This window comes from Rhodamnia argentea, chromosome 6 (genome assembly GCF_020921035.1).
Source record: "Rhodamnia argentea isolate NSW1041297 chromosome 6, ASM2092103v1, whole genome shotgun sequence".
Classification (NCBI taxonomy): domain Eukaryota; kingdom Viridiplantae; phylum Streptophyta; class Magnoliopsida; order Myrtales; family Myrtaceae; genus Rhodamnia; species Rhodamnia argentea.
Window position 1 is genome coordinate 24993260 of NC_063155.1, and position 17929 is coordinate 25011188.

Sequence of the window (17929 nt, forward strand, 5' to 3'; positions counted from 1 at the left end):
ACAAAAACATCAAAGTACAACAAAAGGGAAAAATTTGATGGCAACGTCGAGGGACATTAAAGTAGGTCTAATACGGCCAAAGGCCCTAAAAATATCTCAATTTTTGGTCTAGTCTTAATTCTACCATAAATTTTTCTTTTATCCTATAAAAAATCATAATTTTAGGTCCAGCCTCAATTTTATCATGTAACTTAATTTACCTAATAAAAAACCATCACCTTTTATTTGAGGCCCGAATCTGCCCTCGTTAACCCTTCGTCCAAAATCTTTCGTTGACAACCAAAATATGAAAAAATCTCAAACGCAAGTTGTTTGAACGTTCAAATCTTATGTTATATGCTGCATAATTGCAATGAATTTATGACCCTTCTTTTTTTTTGTAATTTTTCCAATTTTACACGAATCCTCCCCGCATTAGGCTTCCGTGAATGGATAGACACTATAAACTAGTTTTGCGGCTGAGTTTTGGACACATAAAACTGGCTTAGCTCTAATCAAATCCAGTGGAATAATAAATTCTCGAGCTAGAAGATTAATGGAAGAGTTTATCGACCGCTGTATCCATCACCACGCCACCATCCATGGAAGCCAGAATCTTAACTTGCAAGCCCACCTACAATCTGATTGCTCGTGCTATTTTTTGACTTTTGCGTGAAAGTTATAAAAAAATCTTAAGCCTACTATGCGGATGCCAATTCAGTCATATACTTTTCAATTTGGCTGATTTAGTCATAAACCTTTTGATAATTTTTCAATTGAGTCCTCCAATAATTTTGGCGCGAAATCGCTTACATGAACACCGGCCGCCCTACGTGACACTACCGGCACCAACGTTGACAATTTTAGCATTTTTTAAAATAAAATTGAATTCTTGTTTTTTTTATCCTCTTTTTTTGCAATTTTGGCTGGTGGGGGTCGTTGGCGGGGCTCTAGGAGAGGCAGTCCTTACCTAGATCCGGGCGAGGCCTTTGTGCCCTTGCTAGCCTCAATGAAATAAATAAAATACAATAATTTATAAAAATTGCCCACTCTAGCATCGGTCATGCCACGTAGGACAATCAATGTGTCCGTCGGTGATTTAAAGCCAAAATTGACTTAAATGACTAAATTGGCAAATTATCACAAGGTTTATGACTAAATAGGTCAAATTAAAAGGTTTAAGGTTGCATTGGATTCGTATTAGAGGTTTAGGACTTCTTAATAAATTCTCCCAAACTTTTTTTTTGTTTACTATTCAGAATATTTAAGTTCAAACATGGGAAAGTAGTTAAAGAAAAATATCTTCAGACATTTTTTTAAATGATATAGTTAATTTTGAATATATTTTGGTAGTAAGTTTAAGGCAAACCTTTTAATCTAGAATTTATGCCCCGTTTGATGTGCTTTATCTTTTAAAAGCATGGCTTATGTCATTGAGAATCCGACTTTTTAAAAAAAACTCACTTAGTCGTGAAGTTGATTTTGTTTACTTGTTAGTATTCATAATGTACATTATGCGAAAAGATTACTTGATTTCAATACACTATAAATAAATGGGAAAAAGCCACCAGAAACACTAAACTATGCCCGCTGTAACACATTTACCCCAAATTTTTCTTTGTGACACAAAAAACCCTAAACTTATATGCATGTGGCACATTTATCCCAAACTTGTGCTCGTGTGACACATTTACCCCAAACTTTTTGTTGTGACACTAAAAACTTCAAACTTATATTCGTAATTTTGAGGTAAATGTGTCACACGAATATAAGTTTAGGATTTTTTATGTCACAAAAAAATATTTTGGGGTAAATTTGTCACAAGAGTATAAGTTTAGGGTTTTCAATGTCACAAGAAAAAGTTTGGGGTAAATGTGTCACATGAGTAAAAGTTTGGGATTTTTGATGTCACAAAAAAAAGTTTAGGGTAAATGTGTCACAGTTAGCATAGTTCAGGAATTTTGGTGGTTTTTTCCCTAAATAAATTACCAATAAAACAGAATTTTGTAATAAATATATCAACCCAAAGCCTTAAACTATTTCAATAAATCTAATTAGTGCCATGTAAGCAATGGATTACGTGACTCGTTAAAAAAAATTTCTTTCCCCTTTCATATTTTTTGTTATTTCAGATGGAAATTGTGACTATATAGGACATAGACATCTCCGAGTCAATTTTTACGTCGAGTAAGTGAAGAGGTGTTTTTGGACCCAAAAAAAAAAAAGTGAAGAGGTGTTTGACCGAAAAAAACAAGCGAAGAGGTGCACCAAATTCGCAATAATATCATAAAAACAAAACGAGAACACATCTTCTTTAGAGCTCTCGTCAATGTCCAGCTATCAATCTTCTTCTTCTTCCAAACCGGGGGACAAGCTCCCTCCCTCTCGACCTCCTCCGCGACGTCTTTTCTCGCTTAACCACGATGTCGATCCTCAAGCTGAGGTCCCTCTGCAGAGAATGGTGTGACGTTATCGACGATCTGCACTTTGCCGACATGCACATCACCAGCGGGGTCGAAAGTCCCCGGATTCTGCTGCTCCTAGAGGCTGAGCCACAGTGCGGAGTGCCGGTTCACGGTGGACGATGAGTTCTTGGTGCCTTTGCTGCCCAAATTGGCCGTGAGGTCGTGGCTCTACGGAGATAGGGCTTCCTTGTTGGTAAACAAACTAAGAGGTGCCTTGTCCCACATCGAAAGGATGTGAGCGTGCACATGGACTAGATTTGGCACTAATCAATAATTACTATTCTTTGTTTATTGAAATACGATATTATTATTAAAAATATTATCAATAATTGTTGTGTCCTAACGAAACAGACGATTGTTCATAAAGGAATCACAGTTATTTTTTATTTTGAAGTTAATAATAAAATAACCATTTTGATTAGCGAAACAGTGCGATTGTTTGCAAGGGAGTTACAGTTATTATTATTTTTTATTTTTTTATTTCAAATTTTGTATTAATTTCTTACACCCTTTGGAGTGTTTGCGTCTATTCAGATGTAACTACCGGTTTGAACATAAAGAGTTGTGTCCGAATTAATATCCTTTGGGAATAAAGAGGCGTGTTCGAATATTCAAAGTTAATGAATTTTTTCCATGTTATTGCATACATTATAATTCGTTTTTGTTGGTTTTTCCTATGTTGGAAAATCTAGGTCTTTTCTTTTCTTCTTTAGAAAAAGCGCACTAACTTAATAAATTTGTTATAATTTGAGTCCAAAATTTATTTGGGTCATCCAAAATGACAATTTTATGGTTTACTCAGCATATTGTCAAACTCGGTTGTGTCCAATTCATATGTATGTAATGTTGGGTTCGTGATCACAGTATAAAACAAACCCTCCTTATGCCATCGATGGACTCAGGCACAGGCGCCGATGCCCATCCTTAATGGATCCAAGCTCAGGCCCCAAGGTCATTAATCAAGTCCTAAATGTTCCACTTGATTCGATTAAATTCTAAACTTTTTCAAAAGTGCTATCAAGTACTTTTCATTAACATGCTTTTAGACATGCATTAGAAGGGTCATTAATAAAGCATGAAGCGTTCACGCATTGCCCGCACCTGTTCTAGAAACTAAAACGCCGAATGAACACCTAAGAGAGAGAAAAACTATGAAGGCTCTCCACGGCATCCATATGCAATAATCGTACTTTTCAGGAACCGCTGGAGGAGGCAAGGAAAGATTTCTAGGTGGAGGACCGCGTAAGTAAGATCTCTTGTCAAATCGCCACTCTCCAATTTTGCTCTATGTTAGCTCGCCCTGGAAATGTGCAAACCACTGGTTGAGTTCTAAAACAAGGAGTTTAACGTATTGATGTACAAAAAAGGAGATCGGCGAATTCAATTACAATCCTTGACACGAAAAAATGTTCTTGAAGAAGCTTCGTATGGTCTATAGCTTGGCATCAAAGTGAGCACCATATATAAAAATTGGCATTTCAGTGTCCTTTTCTTTTAAAGCATCCCATATTGTTTGCCCATGGGAGCCCCGCCTACTAATTTTAAGTTTTGGGTAAGATGTTATACCATGGTGTTAGACTTCAGTTATACATCGAATTCTACGGGTTGTTGTAAATTAATGCGGAATCTAGGTGATATTTGTTGGCTAATGGTCTTGGGTCGATACAATAGTTCAAGGGACGGCCAATAAATTTAACCTCTTGTGTCTATATATGGCAGACTCCTATTCAAATGGGAGAAGTATTTCTTATGCAATGATTTGGATCGCCTAACATTGGGATTTCTGTGACATGCGTGACATTATTCAAATCAGGCTGTCAAAATGAAAATGGACGGCCTGATTTGAGTCATGTCATGTACTGAAAGGGAGGGAAAAAATATCATGTATGTCACAGCAATCCCAATGTTAGGTGATCCGGATCACCTATGCAAAAGCAAAGGATTCAATATTGAAATAGCACTGATGGCTCATATATACTTTTGCTCTTCTTTCTTTCCCTTTCTTTTGGCCAGGACGAAAAACTATTGCTGTTGGAGGAGGTGGAAATCAGTTGGCTGGAGTCAGGGGGCTTAGTAGTTGAAGTTAGTGAGTGTTACTCTTGGGCCAGAACAGGGAAGTGAGAAGGGGGACTTTGTTCTGTTTCCCCTGTTCTGAAGAATCGGAACTTCATTGCAGAACAATGGAACATGGCATCTTCATCGCGTTATTCTTCCCGTTATTGAGTGGACAAGTACTCCGCCGACGTAATTTTGCATGAACTTAGGTACACTTAATGAGGATTGCGTAAGCGTTTTAGTACAGTTACTTCTATTCTCAAGTAATGACATTTACATTTTCATATGATTCTGGCTTCTCTAGGGCTTTGCATGACGTTGCGAATCGACTTTTTTGGACAGAATATGGACAAGGGGAATCAGAATCTAAATTAAGGATGATTGATCAACCAAGATTTTCAATCGCCAACAAGTTGTAAAAATATAAAATGGCTTGTTAAATACTGCAATTGACTCGGTAGAACTAAATGACTCGTGTGACTAAGGTTTCTCTTGGAATTTTGGGGTCAATTAGATCTCCAATTGCCATCGGAATTTGTTGAACGGCAAATGAATCAGGCGACGAAGGCTCGCATCTCATGAGTCGCCTCGTCAAGTTGTGACTGGCTATAGTGAGGGTCATCTTCACCGAAATTCTTTCATTCCTGGTGAATTATTGGGTTCAGTTTTATTTCTCTAAGTCGTTCTCTGCGAGCTGCTGCTCTTCTGAAGGACCTCCCCATCTTCTTATTCTTTCTTCAGCAATAGAAGCCTGAAAGCGCAGAGACGGGGATGAGCTTTTTCAACCTATTCCTGAAGCATTAATATCTTTGAACAAACAGAGGCATTACGAAGACGTTTTACCTCTCTGTTCCAGTTCGTCCTGGAAACCATGAAGATGAGCACACATGTTTGCACTATTGTGCCCATCAGCATTCCGCACCAGATCCCCTGCGTTTCAATGGTATAACTTAGTGATCAATTTGTGCTTTTGGTTTATCAAATCGGCGGTAAAACTACAGCAAAGAGTGGAACTTTTACTTCCAAGATGATTGAGCACGAAAGGGGACTTACCTTGACACCCCAGTCTAGCTTATAACCAAAGATCAGACCTAGGGGAACTCCAAACATATAATAGCAGGCAATGTTCACATATGCGACCTCGGCTTGCCATCTAGCTCCTACGGCCCACCCTGTTAAGAAGAGTAGGACTGTTGCACATTTAACATTTCTCTGATTGGGAAAGATACAACTAAACAGATGAAAGATAGATCGGAAAATCTACCGAAGAGCACTGGTTGGACGTTATTGCTGACGATGCACAAGGCCAACACCGACGTGAGCTCCTTGACCAGTTTCTGGACGGACGAGTCACTCGAGAATAGGGACGGATATAAGTTCTGAGTGGCAAGCAAGATCGCAAATAAGACCAGATCGATTATGAACTAGGAGATCACGGCCACTATGAGCGAGAACTTTGCTGTTCTCGAATGAGCCGCTCCGAGTTCCTTCGACACCCTCACACTGTGTTGATCAAGAAACCATTTCGGATGTGAAAGAAATTTTTGGGGGGCCCTATGATTCTAGTACCAACCTTACGGCAGCATTCATTCCAAGAGACGCCATGGCTGTCCTTAGTAGTATGGTCATGCTGCAACAACAGATACACATCAAATCAAACATCAGAACCAAGAATCGAACTGCACCCTCAATCACATTAATCTTATCCAATTCTGTTTCAACACAATTACAGTCGTTAAACCAAAAAATGTGTACTACAGTTACCAAATAGAAACATCCGCGTCATGCATGTGGTCCTACATACGTAACTTATATCATATCCCTGTCTTTGGAAAAAAAAAATGCGACTTTACTGTTCTCCTTTGATTGAACCAGCAACAGAAGAAGACAGGCAATACACGACAAAGAAGAAAAGATGAGAGTTGATATTTCATCTGAACAATGATTAGGTTGTTTGGTGCTGTAAGCGTGAGGAAAACGTTGGGAAAAGTGCCAAAAAAAATTCTAATCTATTGTATTAGTGCCTATTAATTCTAATTTTTTTTAATGATAATTCAGTTGTAAACCTTTTGTATTGGTGCCAATTCAATTCTAAATTTCTTATTGGTGTCAATTTAGTCCTAAAATTTTTAGATTAGTGTCAATTTAGTCTTAAATATTTTTTATTTATGCCAATTGAGTCAATTCGATCAATTTTGGCCGAAAATCACCGGCATGAACATTAATTATCCTACATGGCATGGTCGACGCTAACTGTCGTGACCTAAAAATCAGATTTCTAGGCTAATGGATTACCAAGTTAATTAGATCAATTAACCTAGTACGAGCTCTCCCAAACTCTACCAAATCACTCAATTTCATGCAAAGATTTTATACTCGTAGTCGCCACTAAACATTTTATGGTAGGCTGATTAGACACCTAAATAAAGTATCGGGAGAAATACTTTATTCCTACGAATCAGAGATTCATTGAGTTCGGGGACTTGATTATGCTAATATTTTTATTAACGCCTTTTCGGCACCTTTCATTTCAATGAAAAACATTTAAGTAGACAGCTTGCATTAATTTTAATCTAAAATCCTAACATGTGAGATGATCATGCACGTGCGCAAACATTATTTAACACCCAATAATCAAAGCGTTAAATAAATTGCGAGGGTAAGAAAAAGGGAACGTACCAGGACGCTTGTTGACACCTAATTTTGGCGATCCTATATTATTATTATTCGTTAAATGAGAATACGTCTAATTTATTTTTGTCTTATTGCAAAATAGAAAAAAGTAAAAAAAATATATATAAAACGAATTTAAGAAAAAAAAAAGAAGAAAAAGAAAAAGAAAATATCGGGTTGGGCCAGTTCAACTCAAGCCCGCTTGTGGCCGTCGCAATTCACATGTCCCACTTCATTACTCTTTCTCAACCAAATCGGGCCCAGACTTTCCTTTTCTTTTTTTCTTTTTTTTATTTCTCGTGGCCCAGTTTCTTCTTAGCCCACAGTCACTCTCACCTCACGTCATTTTCTATCCCCTGTCTCACGTCACAGTCCCTCTCAGCTCTTGGACACAATGGCTCCACGCATCTCCACGGAAGCTGCCCTCATGTCTCTTTCTCCAACACACGAGTAAGCTTGGGCAAGAAGTTGGTAAAGGCTTATAAAAGAGGGAGGCTCAGAAGCGAAATAGAGGGTGCTGTTGCCCATGTGGGAGCTGACTACGTAGAGTAAAAAGGGCTCTCAGCTTTGGAGAGCAAGAGAGTAAAGGAAGCTTGGTTCAAGGGGGGGGGCAAAAGCGTTCAGGGGGCTCTCAGTCTTGAGAGCAGAAAAAAAAAAAAACAAGGGGAGGAGCGGTGCAAGAGAGGCCTAAAAGGGGGCTGAAGGAGGGAGGTTCGGTTCAAAAAAAAAAAAATGAAGTCTGGGTAGGGGACAGCAGAGCTGAAGCAGGAGCTGACACAAGCGTAGAAGTCAAGAGGCTCTTAGTTCTCGTTCACGCGCACTCCCCCCCTGTTGCCAACTCGACGTGCGTCGATCGCCTTCATCACGGCTTGAGAAGGTGGCCTTGCGACTAGCGGCGACGATGACAGGACCATTGTTGACACAGCCGTGAGGGACCTAACGAGTAGAACAGAGAGGACTGCTCAGTATCTATGCAGAGAAGTCGAGATGGGGAAATTCCATGGTGATGACGCTCGAATCTGCTTGTTAGCGTCGACGCAGTAGCATCCGACGATGGCAGTCGAGGATGGAGGCTGAGTCTTGACGGCGTGCAGAGTAGCGACGACGCACTAGCTCGGACCAGAGCCGATGCTAGCGTGTGCGATCTCGGAGGAATGGGTCCTGAACCAGTGGCAATCCGACGAGACAATAGCGTGGTTGGCAGGTCTCGGTGTCGTCGTTTCGGTACTGATTAGGCAGATGCGGTGTTGGTGACGAGAAGGTCAGTTGGAGCGTGACCCAACAACGGTGCGATGGGCGAGTCCCGACGATGCAGCGGCGGGGCGAGCGAAAGCTGGCGGTGTCGGAAGTGCACTGTCGCCTTCAAGTGTTGCAGGGCTGTTGCTGTACGAAGAAGAAGAAGAATAGTGAACTGAACCCTTATTTGTTTGAGAATTGGGCCATTTATCTCCTGGGCTCACGCAGGTTAGACTAAGGGAGGAAAGAAAGGGAAGCTGGGCTGACTCTCTCTGTTGTTTAGTCTGCTTGTAGGCTGATCCAAGAAGAGTGAAGAGCAGAGTCTGGGCTTCAGAGTGGGCTGAGAAAGAGAGGGAGACAGGAAAGCAGGCCCGAGCTTCATTCAGGTTGATATTTCGACGTGGCAATTGATGTCGATGCCCACGGAGATGGCAGCCCATTGGGGCTCAATCGAGGATGAAGATCGATGTCCAATCCGGTCCGGTTTTACGCATCCGATCTTCGTATCGGAGTTGTTTGTTTAAATGTTGCCATCATAGATTTGGTCTGCATATGTTTATCCCGATCTTTATTTGGCATATTCACCTGATTGAGTGTTTATAACACTGTCTTTTGAAAAATTGCCCGTTAATCGCTTTCCCTATATGTTAGGTTAAGGATAAATATGTAATTGCACGAAATGACAGAAAAACATTATGCATGATCATTTAGTACCGGTTAGATACCCGATGAGCTTAAAATGATATGCGGAATGTGTGGTCACCTTAGAAAATATTAACTGTTTAGGTACCGAAAGGGCGTTAATTATCTAGTTAGCGTAAACAAGTCGCCGAATCTAGAAGCTCCGGTTGCGTAGGAATTGAGATAACTCTCCCGTGTCTCGATTGGTTTCTAGCCGACCCCAATAGGCTAGTGGCGACTCTTAATAGCATTTTAATTTGCTAATCGGTAAAAAATGAATCCAATGTCACGCAAGGTAGGACTTGGGAGAGTCCGCGCCATTGACCTATGGCAATACCTCTAAACCCCGCCGGACCTCCGAGGGAGGCCGAAGGCGAGGTCGCGACAACGCTACATCCTAAATCCTAACGCTTATTTCCCAAACGTAAGACTTAGTCTAATGCAATTTTTATGACTTCTGCTTGTTTAAATGAATAATGCAATGAAACAAAATGCATATGCAATCTTAGACTAAATGACATGGAATGGGATGCGAGGCATTTATTTAAATGACCCAATTCTAACGACGTGCGAAAATAAGGCTAATTAGAATGACAATGCAATTCTAATTAGATGATATGAAAACCGACTAAGTTAACCTAGTCTAAATGGCATGCGAAAATGTTATGAATTTAACCTAAGTGACATGCAACATTATGCTAAATGACTTAAACATGTAAACTAGATTAATGAATCTATACATGCGAACTATGTGAATGAACCTAGACATGATTCTAAATGACATGCAAAGGTGATGTGGCAAAGTTCATGATATGGCATACATGCGGATGATATGGCATAATGATGTGACATGGCAATTACGCATTTTAACCTATATGCATGCATATAAAATGAAATGCGAAATCTACATGTATGACATGGAATATTCTAAACTATATGCAATGCATATGAATGAGATATTTTGGTATTTTGAATGAATTTTCGGATTTAACTATTCATGAAGTTAAAACTATCCTAAATGGTATTATCCTAAATGTCTAGGAAATAATCTGAATTAAACCCTAAAATTATCTAGGAAATCTTCCATCCTAAATCTAAATGTTTTCAGATATGATATCCTATCTAAATGAAGATGCAATCCTAATGTACATGAGGATATTTAAAATGCACCTAATCAATTAGATGTGATTTCTAATAAATCACATCTTTCTAAATGAATGCATATCCTACAAGATAAGATTTTTAACAAATCTTATATATCTAAATCTTTTTGAATTTTCAAATTAGGAGACAATTAATCAAATATGCAATCAAAGATATGCATGTTTTTGAAAATATTTTCCGATTCAAATTCGGTAGCAAATCGAATCGAGGAATCATATCTAGTGGTTATAGATTAGATATCTTGATTCCCGCACCATCGAGACAAATTTCAAGGTTGAGATTAGTTCGAATTTGCACGTTGTCGGTAGGAGATAATCCCCAATTTGAATCGGTTTTTCTAACGACTAAAAAAAATATGCCTTGAGAATATTCTATTAGCTCAGAATCGGAAATAAAATCGAAATCGAAATTAGATATTATTTTACCTAATTCGACTCGAATTATTTGCTGTTTGAACTAACGGATCGGGATCGAGCTGGTCAGTCTTGGGCCCGCGGAGGACGATGGGGTATTGAGCAATGGACTTTACGAAGCCTCACGAATTTTCCACCAAAGAAGAACTCCCCCGCCTTTTGTCTTTTTCCTTTTGGCCTATTCTTCACCTGGACACATTAAGACGAATAGCACTGCTTCCCTTCCTCTTTCATTGTTCATCGTGCAAGTAAAAGGCATGAATGTGTTCATGAGTTCGTGCATGGAAGGGCTCCAAAGGCTATTTTCTCCTATTCAATTAAGCATTGAATTGATTGCGACTGCAACATCGAAACATAGCAAAACCAGAAATATGAAGCGGAATAGTTTAATATGGGGAGAAACAACCCGATTCTATCGCTATGAGATGCTGAACAGCAGTCAGGTGCGTGGGAATATTGGCGACGTGGTGTCTCGGGATACCTCAAGAGAAGCTTACAAAGAAAAGGCTCGTTGGATTCGTTGGATCTGCTAGTCGCTCGCGGCAAATGCACGTCGGTCTCGGATAGGAGATTGTTTTGAGATTGAGACGGCTTCCAATGCACAAGGGATAACAAGGCAATGAATCGCTGGGAATAGCTTGGACAGACGTCAAAGAAACAGCCGCATGAATTCAATCAAGATCGTGGCTACGAAGAACTTCACTTTTGTTGAATTTCTCTGAACGGATGCTTGAATGAGTTGTCAACCTGCACCCGCGAGCAAGGCTAGATTCTCACGTCTTCAATCATCAGGGTCATTTCAATGTCTCGCTCACAATTTCTCTCTCTGGCCGAATGGTCAATGAAAAATGGCCTCCTCCTCTGAAAGCACCGTGAAGAAGCTTTCTTATAGACTTGAGAGTATGAGCTGTTGAGCAAAAGAAATCCTCTACAAAATATCTCGCGTGATAATCTCCAACCGTTCGACCAGATTGATATGTATACGGATTTAGCCCAACTAATTCAGTTAGGAATTATACACTCGAATGCAATGCGAATATCCTATATTAAACCAAAAATGATTTAATTATTTTTCTGTAGGAATTAAAATTAATCCCTGATTTTTTATGCAAAGTTAATAGTAAAGAAAAATCAAAATTTAGGTGTCAACACTAACGTGGATGTTTATTTAATATTTTTTTGATATTTTAAATAATTTTTAAAAAAACCAAAAAATGCTTAAAAAATCATTTAAAATATTAGAATAATATTTAAAAAGTTCAAGTTAGCGTTAACCGTGCCACGTAGAACAATCGATGTCCATGTTAGCGATTTTTTATCAAAATTGACCGGATTAACTCAATTGTTATAAATATAAAAGATTTAGGATTGAATTGGTAACAATGCAAAAAGTTTAGGATTGAATTGATAAAAAAAAAATTTAGGACTGAATTGGTACTAATGCAATAGTTTTAGGACTTTTTTTTGACACTTTTCTCAAAAAACGTTAGTGGCGAAAGAAAGACAACAAATGATGATTAATTCTTTACCCGTCGGTCAGCAAGAGAATGCCATTTTTTCAGTTTCTTGTCGATTCAATCTCTCTTTCTCTCTGTCAAACTGGGAGGATAGCAGTTCAAGATTATATCACTGAGATATCTGGTGCTATTCATATTCGAGGACACCTCTCCTCTTTTGCTAATTTAGCCAATCTCTACTGTAAATCGCAACTAAATTCCCAGGGGACTAATCAGGTAAAAACGCACGAAACCTCAAACGCATCCAAAGAACTTTGTGGCCGTTGTTGACGTGATCAATTTTGTTTATCAGCATCACTGTTATGAGAGCAAAGTTCTACGTACCTGCACCGCACCCGTTTAAGTTAATTTATTCATCGGCAGAATGCTAGATTATGTCAAACGATTTCTACTACGGATGAAGTTTAGCTTATTATATTCCCCAACAATTTCTTTGTAGTTTTTCACTCAACCTATTAACCATCTAGGTTATCTAGTTAGCCCCAACAGGGAGCCCTCGCTTGGGTCGCGCTGCCGTCTCCGTGGGCTGCCTGGGGTTGTGTGGCCTTGGTGTTGCCTTGCCTAGAGTTGCGTTGACTGTTGATCTCTACAGATGTGAAGTTCACAGAGGCGGAGGAGCAACAGAGACACAAGCCGCGTCGTTCGACCTCCATGAGGGGTTGCAACCACAAGCGGGCCCAAGCGAGGGCCGCGCGAATTGTGGCGATGGTTGCAAATTAATGTCACATTTCCCAACTCAAATTTTTCTATTTATTGCATTTCCCAACTGATTTGACCTTTTTATGCTTGTCAAGAATTGAACGAGGGAGCAACAAATAGCGAATAAGAAGGGGAAAAGACTTTACCGGATAGACAAGGCATCCACCGAAATCTCGGCATTCTTCAAGTAACCCGCGAAGAGAATAAGCAGCATGAAATACCAAACCTCCAAGCTACCACGAGAAGAATAGAAGAAGAAAAGGCACGTGAAATTCAATTTCAGGATCGTGCTTCTATCGTCAAAGTCCACACCATCAAAGCTTACCAGAGCATGACGGCCGAAGCGATGGACAGCCGAACGAAACCCCTCAGGCTCTGGAACGCCTTCCATGAGAACCCCGTCCACGCCCTCCCGCACCTCCCGCTGAATATGTACGCCAGCTGGGCCGCCACGATGACCACCCACAACGCGTCCGGCACGATGGCGACCAGCCCCCACCCGAGCTTCAGCATCAGCAGCCAGCTGAACACCGTGTGGAGCACCACCACCACCACCGCCGCGATGACCGCCATCGCCATGATCTTGCTCTGCGCCTGCAGGAACTTGGCGATCAGGAAGTTCAACGCGTACATGAACAGCTGCGGGATCATCCAGATCGCAAATTCCCCCGCTGCCTCCGATATCGCCTCCGTTTGCCCGAGCAGCTGCAGGAGCTTCGCTGCGAAGATGTATAGGAAGCACAGCGCAACGGCAGTCGTGTTGAGGATCACCCACGACCGCTGCGTGTAAATGCCCAGCATGTCGAGCTGCCCTGCCCCGTAAGCCTGCCCGCATTATACCGCCAAAGACCCTAAAAAAATCTCAATTTTAGGCTTAATCTCAATTCTACCATAAAATTTTCTTTTATCCTATAAAAAATCATAATTTTAGGCCAGGTCCCAATTTTACCATAATCTACCTAACAAAAAACCGCAACCTTGTACTTGAGTCCCCGAATCTGCTCTCGTTAATCTTTCGTTGACAACCGAGATATGGAAAATCTCAAACCAAGTTGTTTGAACGTTCTGAGTCGAGTGGGTTGATTGTGAGCTCTCCGACCGCGAGAGATGGAGGAATATCAAACATGAGAAAAATTGAATATCCACAAGCAAGATGAAAGGAAAACTCTCTTTTACTCAAATTTTAGATTCAAGAACATGTCGTTTAGGCCGACGTGTCTCGCGACCTAAAATTAGGCTAATGGATTATTCGGTTAATAAATTGACTAATATAATTCGGACTCTCTCAAGCCCTACCAATTCGCAATTTAAGTTCAATTTCATGCAAAGATTTATCTTGGAGTTGCCACTAATTATTTATGGTAGGTTGATTAAAAACCTCAATAAAATAGCTAGAGAACTATTTTATTCCTACAAATCAGAGATTATGAGTCCGGAGACTTGATTACATTAAATTTTCAATTAATGCCTACCAATTTCATGAAAAATGTTCAATTTGGCAATTTTGATGAATTCTGACATGAAATTCAAATGTGCAATTGAAGAGTACAATTTTTTGGGTTTTCTTTCCGTGAATTTTTTTTGTGTTTTTGAGTAATTTTCAAAATTTAAAATTAATGAATAAAGAGGGTGAATTGGTTAAAGAATGACTTATAATTTTCGGATTTAATTTACATTAATACCCAAAATTTTAAGAAAATCTTTTAACCCTATGTCTACATCTTTTAAAAAGTTAAATTGATTCAAAAAGATTTTTATTCATTGAATGCAATCCATTAGATAGGACTTCTAGAAAATCCTATATTTCTAAAAATGATGAGTCGTGGTTTTTAAGAAACCATATCTCGCTAGATTTTGCTTTTGAATTTTTTGAGATTTTGTGAGATGAAATTAAAAGATGAATCGCCAAGATTTTTTTTTTTTGAATTTTCGATTTTATGGATAAATTTAAATTAAAATTGAAACTTTTAAATGAAAAGATAATTGTCGTTGTTTCTTTGGAATCAAGTTTCGATCTAAAGTCCGATAGATCGACCCTAAAAATTCAAAATACCCTCTATGAAAATAAGCCATGTATGCTGTTGCGGATTAGGAAATTTCCTAATTGATCACATTTTGAAATATTTTTTGATATCTTGAGTATATTAAAAAAAAATTGAGATTATCACAAGATTATCACAAAGATTCTAGAATAATCACATTATGATGCAATCTTTCAAATTTATTGCAAGATATACTTCGAATTTTCGATTTCCAAAATTAACCTGCAATCTTCCAATTCAAGCAATTGAACATTCTAATCTTGCAAGGCAATTTTCAGAATATGCAATTTAATCCACAATTTATTAGTGGATGATTAGCATGTGAATGTTTCCAAGAAACAGGTGGTGTGGAATCTTTGACCAAGTCCTCTCTTTGAATCGAATCATGCTCTGATCGTCAGGAGACTTTATTGGGAGCGTTAGTGGTCATAGGCACAAATTGGGATATGGATGGGGTGAGGTGACAGTAAGGGATTTTAGCCGTCCATTTCCCGAATTTATCTACATTACCTTTTAAAAGGAGAGGACATTTTTTTATGGGAAGTTTCAAAATTAAAAATGATGTAGATTAATTTGGACCGTCCATTTTTTATTTGAATGGTCCGGATCGATCATGTCACCCCTAACATTGTTTTGGGATCTGGTTCCCACAAATTTGGGAAAATTTGGAGACTTCCCGATGCTCTAAAATAATCAAAATAACGACAGAAAACCTGCAAAAATTCAGACCAACGTTGACTGGACTGAAAGGCACCAACCAGTGACACTGTTAGGCTAAAAAATTCTGCACGGGACTCCAGCAAGGTCGTTGCCATAAATCACGTGTAGTTCCCAGCTTCGTTATCGATGCAGACGAATCAAGATCAGGAACTCCTTGTCGCATAGCTCGGTTGACAAAGGAGACAGCATCAGTAGCAACGACCGTCGGGGGAAGAGCCCCATGTGAAGGGCTTAGTCGCCGAACTCCTCTGTCTCTCTCACGTGTTTCTCTCTAAGTGTATTCAGAATTGTTGTCTGATTTTTCTGAATGAGAGTTCCCCCCTCTTTGTCAGCGGTGGATCTGCTTTCATAGGCAAGAAAGCTCGGCATCTTCGAGGAAAGATCACAATATATTATTTCCTTTCGCTTCTGAGGTGACTGGTTCTTGCACTGCACGATCCGAGGAAAGAAACCACCAAATCCCTTGTTGTTTTCTTCTTGGCCATGCCTATGGACACGTGCAGGCTGCCTCAATATATTGCTCAAAGAGCAAAACCGAAGATATGCTCCTCATGCAAAATTATCATTCTTTCATTCAAAATCCCTTATCCGAAACTTCCCTTTGCTGTAAACCTACCCATTAATTGGTCCCGGAATATTATTAAAGATAGACCAAACTTCGGTCATTATGGGTTTGTCCACGGGCTTAGTTCAATTAAGTTCATGCGCTCGAGTCGATCCGTCGCTGATCTAATTAAATGCAAAATGCGATGCATGAATGACAAAAAATTAAATATGAATGATGAATTAATTATTTTTAGTACGAATTAAAATTTAACTCATGATTTTTTATGCAAAACAAATAATTAAAGAAAAATCAAAATTTAGTTGTCAACAGCGTGGAAATTCATTTTCAAAAGACGTCATATTAGATCTGAAATTTGAGGAAAAACTAAAGCAATGACTTGAAAATGCCACATAGGATCACTAAGGGCAATGGTGAATGGCGGGTTTTCGGAGGCAAATATGGGATTTATGTAAAAGTTTGTGATTTTTATGAGAAAAAAAAGGTTCATGGGAGAATTATGACTAAATCTAAAGTTAAATGTTTTTATGAGATAAAAAAAATTTCGAGTAAAATCAGGATTGGAGATTTATTTTTTTGGTCGAATGGGGATTGGAGTTAAAGTCGGAGATTTTTTGACGAAATTAGGTCGTCTTATAAGTCATTTTCCCTATCACGCTTGATAATCTCCTTTGTCAGTCCGCGCAACCAAACATGTAGCCGCATAGGCAAGATGCTCTGCTGCGAAACCCTAGTGCACCTCTTCTTGCATTCACCAACAACACCCCAAATTCCGCATCCTCATCCCTTGGGATCCCACTATAATAATAAGTTAACAACCATAGCGCAGATCACCGTAAGTGATATTCAAATATTTCGGCTTGACTAATCCCGGTGGATACACACGAATTACCCCATCTATGTGTTTGAACACTGAACATGCTACTTCCGTATTGAGTGTATAACCGCTTGACCATCTCTTTTAGACTACGTTTGGTAGTCAAGATAAAATTCAAGATAGAATAAAGTTTATTGTATCTTGTGTTTGGAACAAGATAGGACAAAGTCGGATATAAGAATATAGTCCAGATAAAATTATCCCTGGGGTATGTGGGAAAAAGTTAGGATTTCTAATATCTATAATATTAAATTCATTTTTTCTAGAATAGCAAACTTCTTAAAATAATATTTCGAATTATAATATAGAAATTTAAAATAATGAAAAAATTAATTTTTATTTATTCCTATTTTTATTTCTATTTAGTATTATGTTCGTTACATATTTTAGGTATATTAGTATATTTTATTATTTTAAAAAAATTAACAAGAATTAAAAAATAAAAGAAAAGAGATGAAAAAAATAAAAATATAAGCAAATAGGAATGAAGTAGGCAAGAGCCTCGTGAGAAATTCTTACCATCTTCCTTTGTGCAATTTTTAGGTCCATTTACACCGATGTTGTTTATACCATACAATAAACGTGATAGGATATGAAAATATTACTTTTTTATTACCGTGATCTACTTAGTATGAAGATAAATGAGAAGTTTGCTACCATATTATGAATTTTATTAACAAGTGCCAAAGCAACTGAGTGGAAAAACTTTGCAGTTTGCAATCCACTAATTATGCTCGTATTATATACAATCAATGCTTTCAGAAGTGCCATTTTCCATATTAGGTATGCTTGGTCAGGGCCTCAAGGGCACTCATTGACCCTTTCGGTGCTCCAATTGTTAGA

At 38.8% G+C, this 17929-nt stretch overlaps 1 pseudogene; it reads right to left on the minus strand.

The window, feature by feature from the left end:
* Window positions 1-4924: 4924 nt before the first annotated feature.
* On the minus strand, window positions 4925-17106 carry LOC115757094 (annotated as a pseudogene).
* Window positions 17107-17929: the final 823 nt, after the last annotated feature.